The sequence below is a fragment of the Bos indicus genome, chromosome 3 (genome assembly GCF_029378745.1).
Source record: "Bos indicus isolate NIAB-ARS_2022 breed Sahiwal x Tharparkar chromosome 3, NIAB-ARS_B.indTharparkar_mat_pri_1.0, whole genome shotgun sequence".
NCBI classification, from domain to species: domain Eukaryota; kingdom Metazoa; phylum Chordata; class Mammalia; order Artiodactyla; family Bovidae; genus Bos; species Bos indicus.
The window spans coordinates 14,014,697-14,032,904 of record NC_091762.1 but is presented as its reverse complement, the minus strand read 5'-3'; the positions used below and the strand labels follow the sequence as shown (position 1 = coordinate 14,032,904).

General features: G+C 44.8%; 1 protein-coding gene across 10 annotated transcripts in view; it reads right to left on the bottom strand.

Moving 5' to 3' along the window:
- ARHGEF11 (Rho guanine nucleotide exchange factor 11) overlaps positions 1-18,208 on the bottom strand; it is a 116,349-nt gene that overhangs the window by 65,006 nt on the left and 33,135 nt on the right. The gene's annotated exons all lie outside the window — the stretch shown is intronic.

The window sequence follows — 18,208 nt, the reverse complement described above, 5'->3', positions numbered from 1 at the left end:
CCCCTGAGGGCACGCCACAGCGTCTCTGGAGCCCCCAGGAGGAAGCAGTGGGCCCCACTCGGGGGGTGGCCATGGGCAGTGCTGAGCAGAGAACAGTGCCACACGACCCTGGCTGGGCACCCTTCTCTTCACTCAGAACCCAACACCCCACTAGCCTCCCAGGCCCTCCCAGCACAGGTACGCGCACACAGCTGATCTCTAATTTGTCGCACATCCTTCAGAGAAAGCGCAGTGCTCGGGTTATGCCCAGGAATTCAACTGACACTGAGGAGGTGTGTGGGGGGAGTGCGGAGTTAAACAAGAGTGGGTATGTGACCTGGCTGTTGCTGATCATTTGTGCGGCCAAGGGAAAATTACTTCCTGTGAAACTCAGTTTTCTTATCTACAAAATGGGAATACTAGCTACCCGTCCTGCAGGGCTGCTGTAAGAACTGGTGTCGTGTATGTGAAGTCTCTAGCACAATGCCTGGCACACAGCAATGTGCAGAAAGTGATCGCTATTCTTGTCATTTGTAAGACCCTAAGTCAAACATAATTAGTAAGTTACTATCAAAGCCATCATATCCTGAGACTTAACACAAAACGAACAGATTCTGAGTTATCTAATTCAGGGGCAACCATCTCACAGATCTCCTCGGAAGCAAAGGACCTAGTTTTTACCACTGTTTTACTTAGTTCACATTCATTTGCTCTTGTCTAAGTGTCCTTCAAACGTCACTTCTGATGAAAATAATGTGCTTCAGGACAGAAAGAGAAACCCCAGGAGACCTGGATCCCAGCGCCAATGCTGCCATTCACTAGCTGTGAAACTCCAGATAAAAACCAAAACAAGCCTCTGGAAGGTCCAGCGTGTGCATGAACTTGGGGCAAGGCCCCAAGAAAAGACATCAGTGATACTGCCACAGTAGCCGGGAGGGAGCAGGCCAAGGTACTGAGAAGGCAGGACTGACAGTCTAGACACCTGAGTTCTAGAGCAAATCTGCCCTTTTTTTTGTTTACCCTTGAAAAATGAGAAGAAAATTGTATAGAATAAGCACCTAATATGTTACAGGTATTCATTTAATCCTCACAATAACCCGGTGAGGTAGACATTGTTATTTTTCTTAACAGATGAGAAAATGAGATTCAGAGAAGTAAGCAGCTTGACAGACACACAGGTATTAAATGGTAGAGGGGAGATGCGAGCCTAAGCTGGCCCGATCAGTGTCTTGCAATGAAGGTGCTGCACCACAGCGCCTCTCGTCCTTTCTTGCACTAACATTATCTAATTCTTTGTCTCTCACAGTGCTTTTCTGGCATATCAGGTCTTTGTAGCACAGGGGGCTCAGGTAGAACTAAATTCATCTGACTGGGAAAAAATAGTAGACACCCTCACCAGCAATCATCCTGAAGCACTCCAGGAACTGTACTAGTAAGGCCCACAAGATGGCTAAGAATATTTTTTATTGGTTTCCCAATTTTAACAAAAGCAAAGGAATAGAAAGCAAAGCCTAGAATTCACAAAATAAAGAGTGAGCATCTGTCATGAGGCTCAAGGCTTAGGAGGGTGGAGTGGAAACGAGGGATGAAGCTTCTTCCTCACCTACATCACGCCCACTGTGTGACAGTGGGCCAGCCGTATGACACCTCTGAGGTCAGCTCTCACCCTGATAAAACGGGAAGACCGCGCTCTGCACTTCTCACAGGGAACTGTGCTAACTAAATTATCTGTAAACCAAAAATCACTCTACAGGTATATCTCGTTTGACCTAAAATTTCCCTAGAAAGATAAGCAAATGTGTTCTGAATGAAGGTGATAATACTTTCAAAACAAACTTTCAAAAGACTGGGTTTTCTTAAAGCAAGGAATACCTTGCTTTATACGTCATAAAAACAAAATTGCTATTTGAGTCAATTTTTTTATTGTTGGCACAAAAAGGACAAATCATAAAACAAATAACCCAGAATAACAGCCAATCCGAGAAGTCTCCATTTTGCTTAATTTTTTTTGGCCGTTTGTCTCAGAAGATTCACCTTTGTGATTTACTTTGTTAAGGTGGGCTTTAAACTAGTGGTTTCACTTTTCCTGAGTTCAAAACACAATTGATAGGAAAGTACTTGGTGGCAGAAGAAAGTTAGTCTTTGATTTTCAAACTGCTGAGGTCAAACCATAAAATGAGTAACTAGCAGGGCCCACCAGAATTGACAGTAGAGCACGTGCTCTTCTTTGCAATCCCCTCCTTCCTCAAGGAGGTGGGTGTCCTTTTCTTCCTCTGAGGTACTGCAGGAAGATGCAGACCTGGTCACCGCATCTAAGCTACCAACTACTGGGGGGAGAGGACCCAGAACATCACAGAACATCACCTCCATGTTCTTAGCTAGTGACGTCAGGAAGACAGAGGGTGGGTGGGGGAGGTTCCTCTCCAGCCTGCAACAGGCTTCCTAAAAATTCCTGTTTCTCCTTCTAAGAACTGCCCGAAAACTCCCCTCTTCCAGAATCTTTTCCTCAACTAACTCTTGAATGATGACCATTCCTATTCTTTGCATCCTGCTAGCCCTTAAGCATTTGACTTGTGCTATAAACACACAAGAGTCCCTTGAACAGCAAGATCAAGCCAGTCAATCCTAAAGGAACTCAACCCTGAATATTCATTGAAAGGACTGATGCTGAAGTTGAAATTCCAATACCTTGGCTATTTGATGCAGAGTCAGCTCATTACAAAAGACCCTGATGCTGGGGAAGACTCGGGGCAGGAGAAGAGGGCAACATAGGTAAGATGGCTGGATGGCGTCACCGATTCAATGGATATGAACCCCCGCAAGAGATGGCGAGGGACAGGGAGGCCTGGTACACTGCATACAGTCATCAGGTCGCAAAGAACCGGACACAACTTGGCGACTGAACGACAGCAACATAAACACAGAGACCCTTGCCTCCATACGACTTTAAAAGGGAACTCAAGTATTCTGTGTTTTTCTCTTAATAAAATACTTGTTCTCAAAGAAGGACTCGTCTTCTTTTTTGTTTCTTTAGCACTTCATCTTCAGTCACCTGTCCTGGGCCCCTCAACCAATAACCTGAGCTCTACAAAGGATGCTTTACAGACATAGCTGGTTAGGAAGCTGACAGAAAGCCAGCCAGAGAAACGTTGAGTCAACTTCCCCAGTAGCCAGACCCCCTGTCGCTCTCCTCGCAGTTTCACTGCCAAGTGATCCACTTTGGACCTCTCTGACCCTTACTCCCTCCCGTCATATGACTGATGAGACTGGGATGGCTGGACAAGCCACTGGTATTAAAACATAAACTTGGCCTAAGACAACTCCAAGCAACCAACTCAGGCATATGCCTGCCTAATAGGCAGAGTGGGCAGGCCACAAACCAAAGGAACCCTCTCCTGGCTCTGCCCAGCTGGATGGGCCCTTCTTGAGTCTGCAGGTCTAGCTCGTACATGTCAAGAGAGGAAACCAGCCGCTGTCTTTTCTGTTGAGGGGAGATGCCAGACCATTTTGTGGGAAGACACGGCTTTTTCTCTTTTATTTATTTATTTAGCTGCACTGGGTCTTAGCTGAGGCATGCTGAATGTTTAGTTGTGCCATGCAAACTTCTTAGTTGCAGCATATGGGATCCAGTTCCCCAATCAGGGATCAGACCCCGGACCCTCTGCATTGGGAGCACGAAGTCTTAGCCACTGGACCACCAACAAAGTCCCCAAGACAAGGGTTTTTCAAGCAAGGGCTGCTACCACTTCTAGTAAGTGCTGTCTCTTATACCCCTTCCTACAGAATGAAACCTTTCCTACTGGGGTGGGGGTGGGAGTTGCACAACAGTGAAAGATATACTAAGAAAACAAGAACTACTGGGAATTCCCTGGCAGTCCAGTGGTAGTACTCTGTGCTTCCACTGCCGGGGCCCTGGGTTTGATCCCTGGTCAGGGAACTAAGATCCTGTAAGCCACGCAGCTCGGCCAAAACACCACCACACCAGAAGCAAAAATAACTGGCGCTGGGAGCTGGAACTGTAACCCCCTCTTGTAGGTAAGCAGAAACGTTGAGCATCTGCTCTGTGCAGCTACATTTTAGAGCACATAATTTGACTCAGTTTACTATCAGGCAGTGTAAGGTATTTTAAATAAATGTCCTGAGGGTTTGAACCTCTGGATTATAATCCTAGTTCTAAGCCTTAGTTTCCTTATAAGCGAAGAGTGTGGCGGTATATGTGTGCACGTGTAGAGGGGAGGGATGGAGAAAGGAATGGATGAACCAGATGGTTCCTGCAGCTCCTTTTCAGGGACTGGAAAGCACACTCTTATTCTATCCAGGCACAAATCATATTATAATGAGGGTTTATTATATCAACAAGGGACCACCTCGAGCAGCAGCAGTAACAGTATTTCAACTTGGAAACTGCCAGTCTCCGAAACATAATCTTTAGGAATCCAACCTGGATTGATTAAGAGAGAAACAACGGCAACTGAGTGCTTGCATTGATCTTGTCCAGACACATAGTGTATACTCAACAAAACTGTGTTGAATGGTGAACGACTGACCTTGCAGTTGTAACTGTTAACAACCTCAGTGCCCCAGGACCCTTGCCTCTGGTCCCGTTTTCCATGGCTGAAGTCAAGTACTACCTTCTCTAGGAAGCTTTCTTATTAATAGTGCTACTTCTCCAATGACCTTTTTCGTTACTAAATTCACTTCTGCTGCATTTTGAGTCCATACTCAATCATTTAGTGCTTGACTGTTTTCAGATTCTTTCATCCATATTTGTCATGTCTCCCTCCAAGTAGATAATAAACTTAAGAGCAGAAATCCTGTTACATTCTTTGTTGATAGAGCCCACAATATCTAGCATGTACTAAACATGTACTTAGCAAATACTGTGAAGTAACTGACTGATCTTCAGTGATGGCTGCAATGCTGACAGCAGCATGTTTCTCAAGCACTTACCGAGACAAGGCAGTACAATTAGGACTTCGGGCTCTGAGCCCCTCGCTCAGACATAAATGCTGGTCCTGCCACTTGTTAGCTGTGTGACCCGACAAGTTATTTAACCTTTGCCTCAGGTTCCTCATCCTTAAAATGGGGATAGTAATGAGACCCAGCTCTTGGAACTGTTGTTAGGCTTGAATTATTTAAAACGTGTAAAGTTAAAATGCTTAGGCCAGGGCCTGGTCTCAGTAAGAACGATCAATAGATATTAGCCATTCTTATTTATTTAATTCTCACCATCACCCCATGAATTGGTACTATTAATGTGGCAGTTTTACAGTAAGAAGCTGAGGTACAGAGGGGTTAAGTAACTTGCTTAATTTCATGTTATCCAGTGAGTCAGATGGAGCTGGTATTTGAACCCAAATGGTTTAACTTCAGAAACCGTTCTCTGTTAATGCTCTGCTCTCTTAGGTTAGGAAGAGTTCTAACCACCCATTTTACTTTGCTATAGATCCATCCTTTAAAAAAAAAACAAAACTGAAGCATAGTTGATTTACAATGTGACCACTAGCGCTAGGGGTGAAGACCTGACTGTCTTCACCCCTATACAGAAGACACAAGAGAGGCAGGCTTGTTCCCTGGGCTGGAAAGACCCCCAGAGAAGAGAACTGGAAACCCACTCCAGGATTCCTGCCTGCAGAATCCCATGGACAGAGTGGCCCGACAGGTTCCAGTCCATGGGTTTGCAAAGAGTCAGATACAACTGAGCAACTAACACTTTCACTTTCTGCCATACAGCAAAGTACAAGCTAGGTTTCAAAGAGGCAGAGGAACCAGAGAGCAAACTGCCAACATTTGTTGGATCATGGACAAAGCAAGGGAGTTCCAGAAAAACATCTACTTCTGCTTCATTGACTATGCTAAAGCCTTTGACTGTGTGGATCATAATAAACTGGAAAATTCTTAAAGAGACGGGAATATCAGACCACTTTATCAGTCTCCTGAGAGACCTATAGGAGGGTCAAGAAGCAACAGTTAGAACCAGACATGGAACAACTGACTGGTTCAAAAGTGGGAAAGGAGTACAACAAAGCTGTATACTGTCACCCTGCTTATTTAACTTCTATGTGGAGTACATCATGTAAAATGCGGGGCTGGATGAAGTACAAGCTGGAATCAAGATTGCCAGGAGAAATAACAACCTCAGATATGAAGATGATACCACTCTAATGGCAGAAAGTGAAGAGGCGTTCCTCTGATGAGAGTGAAAGAGGAGAATGAAAAAGCTGGCTTAAAACCCAATATTAAAAAAAAAACTAAGATCATGGCATCTGTTCCCATCACTTCGTGGCAAACAAAAGGGGAAAAAGTGGAAGCAGTGACAGATTTTCTTTTCTTGGGCTCCAAAATCACTGTGGACGGTGACTGCAGCCATGACGTTAAAAGATGCTTGTTCCTTGGAAGGAAAGCTATGACAAACCTAGACACAGGTTAAAAGCAGAGACATCACTTTGCAGACCAAAGTCTGTATAGTCAAAGCTATGACTTTTCCAGTAGTCATGTATGGATGTAAGAGTTAGTCCAAAAAGAAGGCTGAGCACCGAAGAATTGATGCTTTCAAACTGTGGTGCTGGTGAAGGCCCTTGAGAATCCTTTGGACTGCAAGATCCAATCAGTCAATCCTAAAGGAAATCAACCCTGAACATTCATTGGAAGGACTGGTGCTGAAGCTCCATTATTTGGCCACCTGATGTGGACAGTCACCTCACTGGAAAAGATCCTGATGTTGAGAAAGATTGAGGGCAAAATGAGAAGAGGGCAGCACAGGATGAATGAGATGGTTAGATATCATCACCGACTCAGTGGATGTGAATTTGAGCAAACTCCAGGAGATAGTGGAGGACACAGGGGCCTGATCTGCTGCAATCCCTGGGGTCACAAAGGGTCAAGACACAACAACATACAGCAAAGTGATTCAGATAGAGATATTGTGTCTCACGTTCCTTTCCATTATGGTTTATTACAAGATACTGACTACAGTTCCCCGTGCTTACCCTAGGACCTTGTCGTTTATCTATTTTATATAGTTTGTATCTGCTAATCCTAAACTCCTAATTTATCCCTCCCCTGCTTTTAGTGACTTCCCTGGTGGCTCAGATGGTAAAAGCATCTGCTTACAGTTCAGCAGACCTGGGTTCGATCCCTGGGTTGGGAAGATCCCCTGGAGAAGAAAATGGCAACCCACTCCAGTACTCTTGCCTGGAAAATCCCATGGATGGAGGAGCCTGGTAGGCTACAGTCCATGGGGTCGCAAAGAGTCGGACATGACTGAGCAACTTCACTTTCATTTTCACCTGCTTTTAGTAACCATAACTTTGTTTTTGCCATAGACCTATCCTTAACTTGCATCAGTATTCCCCTGAAATCTCAGATCACAGATTCGAGATGACAGAGATTGGCTGCTTGTTTTTCATATATATGAGCTTAGATTCTGCCAACATTAAGCATATGCCGCGTGGCAGGTGTAGTGCTAAGTGGTTTTATTTCATCTGATTCTTAGAACTCCGAACATATGTATTTTCCAGATGAGGAAGCTGCAGGTCAGAGAAGATAAAGGACTTGCCTGAGGTCCCAGGGTTAATGATGATGGCCCATGCCAGTCCTGGAACTCAGATTCCCAGCCTCCAAGTCCAATAGCTTAGTCTTCACTAAGCCCGGCTGGCACTGGGTTTTTCCTGGCACAAGCGTAGAACACAGTGTGGATTACCATTTATACTCCTGCCGGCCAAACGCACAGGTTTGGCAATCAGATCCCTGGGTTGATAATCTTGACGCTGACACTGGCTCTATGACCTCAGGCAAGATATTTAATCTCAACCTCAAGTTTTCCCATCTGTAGCAGAAGTTAGGAACTACTTTGCTGGATTGTGAGATTATACGGTGCTATTCATTAAAGCATTCAGCACAGGGCACACAATAAATCCCCAAAATGTGCATTAGCTATTACTATTACCACCACTATAGGGAAAGGGACTTAAGTTGCTCACTTACGTTAGTCTAGCATTTCCTCATCTATTATTTAGGAGAATTCCTGTAAAAAAAAAGACATGTTCAAATCAAATGACAGATGGGAAAACTAAGGTCTAGAGACATTAAGTCCCTTACCCAAGGTCAGAAATAGAGTCCATCTCCTAACTTTCAGCATAGAGCTCTTCACCAGATCTGGCTATCTGCTGCCTCTCTACACTTTTCCAAAATGTCCAGAATTTCAGAATATACCTCTCTCAATTCCAAAGGCAGGCCTTGGGGTCCTTAAGACTATCCCAATTGCCCCTTTAGAGCTTTAGGGACTCACCCTGCCCCCCAACCAAAAACGAGTGCTGGGCAAGTTGTTCCAAGTGGAAAATTCAACTCCATCCCAGGCGGAAACCCCAAATCTCTGCTGTTCCAGCAGATTTCCAGGACGCGCTGGCTCCCAGAAACCACAATTACAGGCAAGCTCAAGGCAGAGGAGTAATTAGGCCCATACCATCGGCTCAGCAGTCTCTTGGCCTCTCCCTCCAGGGCTGACTCCATCTCTCTGCCTCTCCCATCCCCCTCATCCAAATCCCATCTCAACCACTGCTCAGCGGAGAGAGATGCAATGGGAATTTCCATCCTTTCTTTCTTCCAGCCCTGCTCCATTTCCAGGAAACCAAAGAAGGGTGGGGTTAGGGGGGAAAGAAGCCATCTCATGCATGTAACTAATGCTGAATGGCAGCAAGAGTTGAAGTAATTTTCACAGAAGGAGAAGCAGTCTTGAAGCCCCTCCCCTCATCCGATCCCTTATTTCCCACAAAGATGACATTGGGAAGGATGATGTTGGGAAGATGAGACCCTCCCAAATGTGAAAAATGAAGGGGATCTTGTGGAATAGCAAACAGTAACCTCAGTCTCTCCAGATGGAACAATCTTGGCTGGAGATGGGATGGAGAAAAGATGACATTAGAAGGCCAAAGGGATCTAGAACTCTCTTATCTCTAAGATCCTAGAAGAGTCTTGTAGGACATCTACCCCTCCCAGACTACCTCCTAATCACAGCAAACAGGAAAGAATGCCAGATCCTGCCTTCTTTCCTAAATATGCTGCTCTTCTACCCTGAAACATGGGACTGAGGTCCTGATTATTTCAAACTCCAGCGTAAGGGCACCTATGTAGTACCTTTCTTCTCCATCCCAGGGCCCACTGTCTGTTGCCTGGGTGGCAGATCTGCTCAGCTAAGCTCTGATGAGCGCTCTGGATTCAGCAGTACGGAAGAGAATGCTGTCTCCTATAGCTCCCAGTGGTCTTAGGGCTGTCTGCACCTCCTGTCCCCACCATGCTGAAGGTTTCCAGTGAGTCTGAGTACCCCAGAATCACCTGCAGGAACTCTCAGCAGGTAAAGTGAATGTTGGATCGGGCAGAGGATAGGAATGGGGTGGCACCCCAGACAGGCAGTGGACTTCAACATCCTAGAAGGCTTTTGAACAGTTATGGCTCAGGGCCCAGGCCTGAAGGCTGTCATGGCAGTTTCCTGAGGTCAGTCCAGAGCCCCCAGAATTGTGGTTGACAGAGCAAACTGAGAAAATCCACAAAGCAGACCAGTACCGACCCAATTCCACCCATCAAAATCTTAATTAAAACATATTAACCCCAAGAAGCTTTCCTTGATTTAGCCTCTCCTAACCAGCCTCTCCCCCTAGGCAGGCACAACCTCAGCCCTCATAAATTCACTCTGTATTACTGGTTAGTTACTTACAACCACCTCAGTGAAAAACAAATAGCCATTCAAACCATTTAGGTTATATTTGACATACCCAGCATGGCCAAAGATGAACACATCTCTGGAATTCATTCTACAAAGACCTGATTTGTGCACTAAATGGCACTTGTGTTGACACTCTTTTTCTAAGTATTCTTAAATCAATACACTTCCACATCTCTGGTTTCCCCAACTAAGCTGTAAATTCCTTGTGAGGAAAGAGCGTGTTTTCCACTTCTGAAATATCTTTGCATTCTTTCCCTCCTTGTTGGCCACCTGGATAAAATAGATTTTTTTTTTTGCACAGGCACATATGTACACACACAGAAACACGTGCACACACACTGCATCCACTGCGAAAACAGGATTCTGCAAAGCACTGTTTGATCCATTTGTTCAGTGAACCAGCTGACAAATGGCCACTGACACAGTCACAAATGTAAGGGACCAGATAAGCCAAAGAGAAACTCGAGACACTTAAGATGGAGCCGCACAACCTCGTGGGCTGAGAATCAGAGGGCCGGATTAATCAGACGCCTGCCAAGATCCCTGCCAATCCTGGGGGAGATTCTGATTTGAAGACAAAGTTGGACTGAGGGAGGGAGAGAGGGAGGGAGCAAGGATCCATCCCATCAAAAGCACTACAACCACAGGGTAGAAAGGATAGGATTTTGTTTCTCTGTCACTCCTTCCAGGGCTTAGAGAAAAAGCTTCTGAGGGCAAGAAGGGGACAGCTCTGATCCTGCCTGCCTTCTGGCGCAGAAGGCTGCTTTGTAATGGGATTCAACGCTCCAGTCCCTGGTAACACAGGGGAAGTCAAGAGGCACTTGGGATAGGTGTCAGGTCAGAAAGGCCAATGAAAGATGGCAGCGACCAATGACTGGCTTCACCACCGACAGGTACCTTCTTGCCTGGATCACGCTGGACCTTTAATGATTTGACTGATATGTGAAACCATCCCCATAATCCACTAACGGTAAATGTGCCAAGGGCCAGAGCCAGAGGATGAAGTGGCAACCCAAGACCTGTAGCGTGAGGCCTGTGCCACAGGCTTAGTGAGGATGGGGTTCCTGCAGGGCCAGCCTGGCAAGACTAGCAGCCCTCTAAATCCTAACCAACCTGTTTTAGAATTTCTCACCTAAGGGGTTTTGTGCACTCAGCAGCAGTTAAGGGAAGATAAAGGGACAGGCTAAGATGTGACTTATTCCATGGAGAAAGGAGAGAGCTCCTCACCTTGTGTTAGCCTGTTCTCTGCACATATCACAGGACACGGGGAGAATGAGAGGATAGAAAGGAACACAGGGCAGAAAGGAAGAGTCAGAGATGGAATAAGCACAGACATGAGATGAACAAAGTGAAGAAGGGGAGGAAGTAGGGAAGTCACAAAAGAAAGGGAAGAGTAAAGCAAGAGCTGACAGAATAAAAAGACTTGGGATCGAGGGCTACTGGAAAGATGTGGAAAAAGGAGAGGGAAAATGAAAGCAAAAGAGAAAAAGCATTCAGAAAGGGAGAGAAAGGAGTTGTAGACCTATTTAAACTTCAAATTAGCTCAGGAGTTGGTACAGATTCTAAGCCTGCCGGATTCTCCCTGTCTCTGACAGCAGAGGTGTTAAATGGAACTTCTTATTACAGTCTTTGGGTTAAGATTTAGAAAAGCACTGTGAAATCATTAATTAGGCAGTGTCTAGCACAAAACAGGATGACGGGGTGGCGGGGAGAAGGGTTAGTGGAGAGAGAACTGGACAGCTGGCAATCAAGAACCAGGTTTGCTGCAGGATTTCTGGATTATGGAGCTTTCCTGAGGAAGGTCTCAGTTTCCAATGTGGCTGTGCAGAATTAATTGCTCTTTTTTTTTTTGGCCTCACCATGCAGCATGTGGAATCTTAGTTCCCTGACTCGGGATCAAACCTGTGCCCCTGGCACTGGAAGCGGTGGAGTCTTAACCACTGGACTGCCAGGGAAGTCCTGGCCATGCAGAATTAAACACACTCTCTTCCCTCTTGATTCATATACCACCTAAGGTGGTCTTCTCCAACCACCATATCTAAAACTGTAACCCCAGGTTTCTGATAATTTTCTATTTTTTTTCTTTAGCAATTATTACCTAATACACTATTGTTTTATTTTTTATTTAACTCACCTAGGATGTAAGCTCCAGGAAGGCAAGGGTTTTTGTCTCTTTTGATGGCATCTGGTCCCATCACTTCATGGGAAATAGATGGGGAAACAGTGGAAACAGTGTCAGACTTTGTTTTTCTGGGCTCCAAAATCACTGCAGATGGTGACTGCAGCCATGAAATTAAAAGACGCTTACTCCTTGGAAGGAAAGTTATGACCAACCTAGATAGCATATTCAAAAGCAGAGACATTACTTTGCCAACAAAGGTTCGTCTAGTCAAGGCTATGGTTTTTCCTGCGGTCATGTATGGATGTGAGAGCTGGACTGTGAAGAAGGCTGAGCACCGAAGAATTGATGCTTTTGAAGTGTGGTGTTGGAGAAGACTCTTGAGAGTCCCTTGGACTGCATGGAGATCCAACCAGTCCATTCTGAAGGAGATCAGCCCTGGATTTCTTTGGAAGGAATGATGCTAAAGCTGAAACTCCAGTACTTTGGTCACCTCATGCGAAGAGTTGACTCATTGGAAAAGACTCTGATGCTGGGAGGGATTGGGGGCAAGAGGAGAAGGGGACAACAGAGGACGAGATGGCTGGATGGCATCACTGACTCGATGGACATGAGTCTGAGTGAACTCCGGGATTTGGTGATGGACAGGGAGGCCTGGCGTGCTGTGATTCATGGGATCGCAAAGAGTCAGACACGACTGAGCGACTGATCTGATCTGATAGTCTCAGTGCTTACAACAGTTCCTGGTACCAAGGAGATGCTCAGATGCTCAAAAAATATTTATTAAAGAACAAACCTAACTCCATTTGAATCTAAACCCATTCAATTCTCTCAGTTGCCTGAGGGAATGTAGCAGGGGGCATTAAATATAATTAAAAAATAGATAATGCAAATGCACTTCTCACAGAATCATAAATGTTAAAGGGCTGGAAAGAATCTCAATATCCTTATTTTATAGACAAGAAAACTGAGGATCAGAACCTTTGTTATGAACTGAATGTCTATATTTCCCTCAAAACCATTATATTGAAGCCCTAACACTTGGTGTAATGGTATTTGGAGATGCACCTCTGGGAGGTAAAGAGGGTTCAATGAGGTCATGAGGGTGGGGCCCTCGTAATGGAATTTGTGCCCTTATGAGATAAGACACCAGAGTTGCTCTCTGTGTGCACACACACAAAGGAAAGGCCATGTGACCACACAGCAAGAAGCTGGCTGTCTACAAGCCAGGAAGAGGGCCCTCACCAGAGCCCAACATGGTGGCAACCTGGTCTTGGACTCTGAGCTTTCACAACTGTGAGAAGATAAATTTCCATTAAGTCATCCAGTCTATGGTATTTGCTATGGCAGCCTATGCTGAGTAAGAAGCCTTTAAGTGAATTTTCAGGGCCCTCTAGTGACAGGGCTCCTATCCCAGGTCGGAGACGTTTCTATTACCCCAAGGCCTTGGAACTGTGTTTGCACATCAGTGTAGGAGTATTGGCTATTTTGGAGATAATAACACTGGGAGAAGCTGGAAAAATGGGTTCAGTGTCTCTACCTCATCATTTATTCAACTCTTCAGAGCTTCTCACTCTACACTTGGAGCTGACGGCTTTGCCTCTGGGAGAGATACAATGAGAGCTACTCTCCAGCTTCATTCCTTTGCAAAGTGGGAAAAGAAACACCAGGCAAGGCACAGCTTAGCTTTCAATGGCTTTTCCTCCTAGCTGCTACTGAGTCACAAAGATGCACTCAGGACTGGGAGTAAATAAAGACCAAGTCCACAGGAAGTGAAAAGTCAGACTGCCTGGTATGTAACCTATAGGTAAGTAGGAATGAACTGAAATAAATTCTTGGGGCAGTTTAGAACTAACACTCTTGCACATATGTAAGAACTTAAGTGGGTGTATATGAAACTTTAAAATCATGACTTTCAGGTAACCTCTTCATTTCTTCCAAAAGTTTGCTTATCAAGTATAAAATGGGAGTTATACTTAATATGCTTCCCCAGTTCAGTTCAGTCACTCAGTCGTGTCCGACTCTTTGTGACTCCATGGACTACAGCGCGCCAGGCTTCCCCGTCTATCACCAACTTCCCAACAGTTCAGAAATCTTTGTATTTATGATCATATTTATCTTTATCAATAGTTAATAACTACTTATTGGTATATAGAAGTGAGTTACACGTCTGAGGCATTATTATTAAGGTAGAGGCATGATTTCTATCCTTGGGAAATTTATAATCTTGAAGAGTTAGGAAGACAAAGGCAAAAGAGACTTAAGGCAAAAGAAAAGTTAAGAGCAAATCCACAAAGAGCCAACTGTATACAAATAGCACTGAGTAACCAATACAGTGATTGAGGACAGGGCTCTTCAGGAAGAGCGATCCTGAGGTCCCTGGTGTTGCACTAAGCTCTTACAGGGTGGCCAGGAAGGATAAACGCCCTCCGGCTGTTTCTCCTAGCTTCTAAACCCAAGTGAACCAGGATCTGACCTAAACACAAGGGGACTCCTGATCAATGCAAATTCATTAGCTAATCTAAGCTAGCTGGTGGAAAACTTTTACAAGGGTGAAGCTAGTCTGCTGCTGCTGCTGCTGCTGCTGCTGCTGCTAAGTCACTTCAGTCGTGTCCGACTCTGTGCGACTCCAGAGATGGCAGCCCACCAGGTTCCCCCCTCCCTGGGATTCTCCAGCCAAGAATACTGGAGTGGGTTGCCATTTCCTTCTTCAATGCATAAAAGTGAAAAGTGAAAGTGAAGTCGCTCAGTCGTGTCCGACTCTTAGTGACCCCATGGACTGCAGCCTACCAGGCTCCTCCATCCATGGGATTATCCAGGCAAGAGTACTGGAGTGGGGTGCGACTGCCTTCTCCGGAAGCTAGTCTACCTGGCTGCAAAGTCTGCAAGACACTAAGAAGTCCAGCTCTGAGCCATTTCATTCCATTATAAAAGCATGCCATCTCCCTAGTTCAGTATTCAGTGGCTGACTCTCACTCTGAACCTCTCTTATCTTCTCCCAACATGAACTTGCTGCCTGGACCACCTATTAAATTCTATCTCACCCTTCCCTCAAAAGCAAACAAATAAACCACTGCTAATATCGTGCTCAAAGGTGAAAGACCAACTGCCTTTGCCCCAAGATCAGGAGCAAGACAAAGATACCTGCTCTCACCTCTCTTTTTCAACACTGAATGGGGAGTTCTAGCCAGGGCGATCAGGCAAGAAAAAGAAATAAAAGGCATTCAGATTGACAAGAAAGAAGTAAAACTATTTCTCTTCACAGATTATGTGATCCTGTATATAGAAAATGCTATAGAATCCACAAAAAACTAACAGAATAAATGGTCACAGGATACAAAGTTGATATAAAACATTTATGTATCTATACACTAGCAATGAACAATACAAAAATGAAATTAAGAAAACATTTTCTTTTTAATAATAGCAGAAAAATAAAATATCTGGGAATAAATTTAACAAGAGAAGACTCTACATATGGACATCACCAGATGGTCAACACCGAAATCAGATTGATTATATTCTTTGCAGCCAAAGATAGAGAAGCTCTATACAGTCAGCAAAAAGACCGGGAGCTGACTGTGGCTCAGATCATGAATTCCTTATTGCCAAATTCAGACGTAAATTGAAGAAAGTAGGGAAAACCACTAGACCATTCAGGTATGACCTCAATCAAATCCCTTATGATTATACAGTGGAAGTTAGAAATAGATTTAAGGGACTAGATCTGATAGACAGAGTACCTGATGAACTATGGATGGAGGTTCGTGACATTGTTCGCGACAGGGATCAAGACCATCCCCATGGAAAAGAAATGCAAAAAGCAAAATGGCTGCCTGAGCAGGCCTTACAAATAGCTGTGAAAAGAAGAGAAGTAAAAAGCAATGGCGAAAAGGAAAGATATAAGCATCTGAATGCAGAGTTCCAAAGAATAGCAAGGACAGATAAGAAAGCCTTCCTCAATGATCAATGCAAAGAAACAGAGGAAAACAACAGAATGGGGAAGACTAGAGATCTCTTCAAGAAAATTAGACATACCAAGGAAACATTTCATGCAAAGATGGGCTCGATAAAGGACAGAAATGGTATGGACCTAACAGAAGCAGAAGATATTAAGAGGTGGCAAGAATACACAGAAAAACTGCACAAAAAAGATCTTCACGACCAAGATAATCACGATGTTATGATCACTCACCTAGAGCCAGACATCTTGAAATGTGAAGTCAAGTGGGCCTTAGGAAGCATCACTACGAACAAAGCTAGTGGAGGTGATGGAATTCCAGTGGAGCTATTTCAAAATCTGAAAGATGATTCTGTGAAAGTGCTGCACTCAATATGCCAGCAAATTTGGAAAACTCAGCAGTGGCCACAGGACTGGAAAAGGGCAGTTTTCATTCCAATCCCAAAGAAAGTGAAAGTGAAATTGCTCAGTTGTGTCCGACTCTGCGACCCCATGGACTGTAGCCTACCAGGCTCCTCAGTCCATGGAATTTTCCAGGCAGGAGTACTGGAGTGCCATTTCTTTCTCCAGGGGATCTTCCTGACCCAGGGATCGAACCCAGGTCTCCAGCATTGCAGGCAGATGCTTTACCGTCTGAGCCAAGGAGCCACCTATTAATCCCAAAGGCAATGCCAAAGTATGCTCAAACTACCGCACAATTGCACTCATCTCACATGCTAGTAAAGTAATGCTCAAAATTCTCCAAGCCAGGCTTCGGCAATACATGAACCATGAACTTCCAGATGTTCAAGGTGGTTTTAGAAAAGGCAGAGGAACCAGAGATCAAATTGCCAACATCCGCTGGATCATGGAAAAAGCACGAGAGTTCCAGAAAAACATCTATTTATTGACTATGCCAAAGCCTTTGACTGTGTGGATCACAATCAACTGTGGAAAATTCTGAAAGAGATGGGAATACCAGACCACCTGACCTGCCTCTTGAGAAACCTATATGTAAGTCAGGAAGCAACAGTTGGAACTGGACACGGAACAACGGACTGGTTCCAAATAGGAAAAGGAGTACCTCGTCAAGGCTGTATATCGTCACCCTGCTTATTTAACTTATATGCAGAGTACATCATGAGAAACGCTGGGTTGGAGGAAGCACAAGCTGGAGTCAAGATTGCCGGGAGAAATATCAATAACCTCAGGTATGCAGATGACACCACCCTTATGGCAGAAAGTGAAGAGGAACTAAAAAGCCTCTTGATGAAAAGTGAAAGTGGAGAGTGAAAAAGTTGGCTTAAAGCTCAACATTCAGAAAACTAAGATCATGGCATCTGGTCCCATCACTTCATGGGAAATAGATGGGGAAACAGTGGGAACAGTGTCAGACTTTATTTTGGGGGGCTCCAAACTCACTGCAGATGGTGACTGCAGCCATGAAATTAAAAGACACTTACTCATTGGAAGGAAAGTTATGACCAACCTAGACAGCATATGAGACATGACTTTGCCAACAAAAGTCCATCTAGTCAAGGCTATGGTTTTTCCAGTGGTCACGTATGGATGTGAGAGTTGGACTGTGAAGAAGGCTGAGCTCCGAAGAATTGATGCTTTTGAAGTGTGGTGTTGGAGAAGACTCTTGAGAGTCCCTTGGACTGCAAGGAGATCCAACCAGTCCATCCTAAAGGAGATCAGTCCTGGGTGTTCATTGGAAGGACCGATGCTGAGGCTGAAACTCCAATACTTTGGCCACCTCATGCGAAGAGCTGGCTCATTGGAAAAGACTTTGATGCTGGGAGGGATTGGGGGCAGGAGGAGAAGGGGACGACAGAGGATGAGATGGCTGGATGGCATCACCGACTCGATGCACATGAGTTTGGGTGAACTCCGGGAGTTGGTGATGGACAGGGAGGCCTGGCGTGCTGCGATTCATAGGGTCGCAGAGAGTCGGACACGACTGAGCGACTGAACTGAACTGAAATTTAACAAAAGAAGTGGAAGACTTGTATAGTGAAAACTACAAAGCATCACTGAAAGAAATTAAGTGAAAAGATATCCATGTTTATGGGTTAAAAGATTTAAGATGGTTAAAATGGCAATACTCCACAAATTGATGTATAGATTTGGTATAATCCCTATCCAAGTCTTTTTTTTTGCAGAACTTCACAAGCTGATCCTAAAATTCACTTGAAAATAAACAGCTAAAACAATCTTAAAAAAGTTGAAAGTGAAAGTCAAAGTGATAGTCGTTCACTTGTGTCCGACTCCTTGTGACCCCATGGACTACACAGTCCATGGAGTTCTCCAGGCCAGAATACTGGAGTGGGTAGCCCTTCCCTTCTCCAGAGGATCTTCCCAACCCAGGGACTGAACCCAGGTCTTCCGCACTGTAGGCGATTTCCTTAGCAGCTGGGCCACAAGGGAGGCCCAGGAACACTAGAGT